Consider the following 4,276-nt stretch of genomic DNA (forward strand, 5'->3'; position numbering starts at 1 on the left):
TGTTTTATATTTGTGAATATGTCTGGGTGTTGCCATCTGTACGTGGCGGCGCTGCATTCTTACTTACGTTGCTATGGTTATGGCGGTGATGCCGGCGCGGTATTTGAAATGTTCATATTGATATTTTTTTAACTCTGGCTGTGTAATAAAAAAATATGGCAAAACGAAAACAGCCAAGCGTCACAGCTTTTGGATTCACAAGCAAAGAAGCGAAGGAGTCTAAAAATGACAACGTGAACGGAAAACAACTTTTAGTTGGCCGGCTGTAAGCGGCGTTAGGGTCGAGCTTGACAGCTCCACACCGAGGGAGAGGCCTGCCGATGCGGAGCCTAAAGAGGCTTCAACAACGGCCACATCCGCCGGCATAGTGACACCGTCTGTATTAGTAGAAGAGTGTTTTTATAGCAATTGATCGCATCCGTGCTGCTGTGCCAGTCAACAGAGCGTGCGTGTGACATATTTAGTAGCAGGATGTGCGCTGAAGAATAGGGCTCCCCGAGAGCAAATGGGTAATTCAAAAACTGACAGAGCTCCCTCTATACAAATCAAACTGTAGACGGTGTGAAAGCACCTATTGTTTTAAATAATGGTCGGAATGTGACCTGTGAGCCTTCTGAATTACCGTGGGACAGCACATTCTAAACTAAAATGTTCAATCAATAAAGTAACATCTTATCTTATCTTAATAATATCTTCATATTAATAATAATAATAAATCATACAGTATGTGTCCGAAAGGGAGCAGGAGGAAGCAAACACAAAAATATACTGCATATTAAAGCAAACGATTGTAAAGGTTAAAGTATGAGCATAACAAATAAAGAAGTGTAATGTAAACATTTACATTATGATTATTTAATATATAAAGACTATATATTATTGAATTACAAGATTAGATATACTTTAGTGGATCTAAAATATTGATGTGTTCAAATGCTCTTCAAAACACAACTGAAAGTCCATGAAACTTGTCTTTCTGTATTTGTGAATGAAGCGCCATCTCCTGGTTAAAACCTGAAATTGAAAATCTGGCAACGCCCTCTTGGAAAATAGTGGGAGGGCTTAACATTCCTCTATACTGGTCTTTGGCAGGTCGTAGGCAGGAAGCTGTAAACTGGAGTCCGAAATTCAGTGCTACATCTGTAACAACAATAATATTAGTATAACTATTTATATAGTGCTTACACAATAATTGCAAAGTGATTCTCACAACAAAAATAAAGAACAAAACAATATCGACAATAAAAAAACTAATGATTATAGGAATGTTAAGATACAAAGAAATTATAAACATTCTAAGACGCCGACTACAAAAGGGAGACTCAATGGCTCTTGATGACATCAATGAGCAGTCCCAAAACATGCTGTTGTATAAAAAGAAATAGGTCCCGATTTCTTCTATTTAGTGTTGGATGATTTGTTGTATTGATTGCTGATGGATGTTAAGATATGTTTTACAATTATAACAAAAAGATTATTGTAATTGGAATGAAAAAGTTTACAAATCGTAGTTTTAATAAAATGACTAACAATATAGGATTTATTCAACAGCGGTAAAGCATTAAGTTGCTAAATTAACGTACACTGAACTGTAAAACTTACCACTATTTAGAAAAGGACCTGATCAGAAGGATTGACTAGTAAGACAGCAAAGAGGTGGAGGAGGTCTCTGTCATATACAACCATTGGTAGATGTTACACCTGAAAGAAAGATAAGGAAATAAGAGAAGACAGGAGGACAAATATCCTCTTAAGTAAAAGACCAAATCATGTCAAGCTTTACATCTTTCAGTCTTTACAATGCACTGTTGGAAATTACATTCTAACTGCTAAATTCAAACTCAATACCATAAATAACTTGGTACCAAAGTGCTTTACCTGATAAAACACGTTCCACACGGAGCAGAAACCATCCGGCTGGGCCTTTTGCTGCATATCATCTCCTCCCTCTCCACTGTTTCCAGTAGATATCTACTGCCTCTGTCCAATAAAACTGAAATGCCCCAAAACAATAATATTTAAAAAGTTAAAAACAATAACTTGCTTTTGGCATTCAAATGTATTAGAATCTCACCTTTTTCCTGGATGTCAGGAAGGCGTTCCCTTCAAGTCCGCAACCAGTCATAGGAGTTCAAATGCAAAGCCTGAACGATGACAAGTGCAAGACTTACATTTTACAAGATAAGTAATACCAGAGCAGTGTGTACGACAGGCAGAGAACAGATCAAATCCCCTGACAGACTCACACACTTTGGTGATGTCCTCATCTGATAATGATGTTTCATTTTTAGCAGCAAAGTAACATTACTCAAGGTATATGTCGGACCCAACTCATATACAGTATGTTTTGCATCTCCTCAACAATGGTCTGTATAGTTGAGTAGAAACAAACTGTCCCTACAGTTTCAGGTAGATTAACAAAGAAAAGTTTGCAATGAAGCACAAAACCCCTCTTTGTATTAAGCTAGCTGCCACAGAAAGTACAGCTTAACATGCTAACCAGATGAGGACCAGATTTTCAAAATTAAAACCTGGGACATTTTGAGTTTTGCGGTCAATATATAATTAACATATCCAATTTTCTTCGCTGTTCAAGAAAAAAGAGGGGTAATTCTGGTTCAATGTAATTCAAACATTTGAACTGTTGGATACAAACAGAAGGACGATAGCTCATATATGAGACTCCAAAGGACTTTATTTTGAAACTGTACATCAGAATGTCCGGATTCTCACTGAGTGATTAGATGGGGTGTCCTGCTATCACCCCGAAGTGAAATAAGTCTTTGATACTGGATAGTTTTTGTTTTATTCTTATCTGAAAACAGAGGCATGATAGCTCATATATGAGACTTCAGAGGTCTTTTATTTTGAAACTCTACATCAGATTGTCTTGATTCTCTCTCAGTGACTAGATGGGGTGTCCTGCTATCACCCTGGAGTGAAATAAGTCTTTGATTATTTGACAGTTTTTTATTTATTCTTGTATAAAAACAGAAAGACGATAGCCCATATATGAGATTTCAAAAGTATTTTATTTTGAAATTCTAGGTCAGATTGTCCTGATTTTCTCTGAGTGACTAGATGGGGTCTCCTGCTATCACCCTGAAGTGAAATAAGTATTTGGTGACTTCAAATGACTCTTTGATTATGGACGGTTCCATTAAATAATAATCAAAATATAGATGGACAATAGATCTAATTTGAGATTTTAAACAGCATACATTTTAAATAGTCACCCAGTGGAAATGTCAGATATGTCTTCATAACTGTATCCTTACATTTTACATTCACTCAGTTATAATGTGGTAGTTATACGTAGTTTTTTAAAAATTATTATCACATTATATAGTACATATATCTTCATTTAAGCTCCAGGATATATGAATATGTTTGGTGTGTTTTTTAGGTACATTTGTTATTGACAGAGTTAACGCTTTTATTTTGAAGGCAGTTTTTACAGGCCTCTACCATAATGCATAGGATATTCGCACACAGCAATACAACGTGCGGGCTGGCTTGACTGTGTTTTCCGAATTAGGGGCTGGCTTGACCACAGTGTTTCCTGACATGAAACGTTTTATTTCACCTTGCTATGTGTTTTTAACGTATATTTAAAAACGGGGACATTTCCGGGGACAGTTTCAACCGGGGACAGGCCAATACAAACGGGGACTGTCCCCGGACAACGGGGACGTCTGGTCACCCTATGCTAACCTGGTAGAGTTAGCTAACTTTAGCTAACTTCATGTCCAACTAAAAACCTCTAACGTGCATTACATTGACGATTTTAAACACAACTTAACTCTCTCAACTTGTAAAATAACGTTAATTTAACATACCCTTAAATAACTACATCACGTTTTTCAGGGGCAACACAAACTGCAGAAAACGTTAGCTGCTAGCTGTTGTTAGCTAGACAGCTAGCTCGTAACAATAGCCTCCTAGCAAACTTAAGGTTACGTTAACATTAACTTAACGTTGTAAGAAAGCAAAACGAACCTTCGAGAAATATTTTACTCTCAGACTGGGTGTAATTGTGTAGCGTTGCTTACCTCCAGAAGGACTTTTAGCTGTTTCCCAGTAGAGACTAGAGAGAGCTGTCAGAGCGGTTGCTCTCAGAAGAGCAGCATTGGGCGGACCAGATAAGACCAGAGAAGAACCAGTTAAGCACCAGAAAAGTACAAGAATGGTTCTTGAAACGGTTTGGTTTATTGGCAGTTTGCAAACCACTTAAGAGTACTGGAGTGTGAAACAAAAGCTATTGAGTCAGTGTTGT

General features: G+C 37.3%; 1 long non-coding RNA gene across 1 annotated transcript; it reads right to left on the bottom strand.

Moving 5' to 3' along the window:
- Nucleotides 1–1,662: 1,662 nt before the first annotated feature.
- Nucleotides 1,663–2,146, bottom strand: LOC307041577. The gene is made up of 3 exons (XR_013808798.1): nt 2,075–2,146; nt 1,879–1,993; nt 1,663–1,701 (listed from the first exon to the last, which is right to left on the bottom strand). It is a non-coding gene; the product is annotated as an uncharacterized lncRNA (long non-coding RNA).
- Nucleotides 2,147–4,276: the final 2,130 nt, after the last annotated feature.

This window comes from Notothenia rossii, assembly GCF_949606895.1.
Source record: "Notothenia rossii genome assembly, chromosome: 5".
NCBI lineage: Eukaryota > Metazoa > Chordata > Actinopteri > Perciformes > Nototheniidae > Notothenia > Notothenia rossii.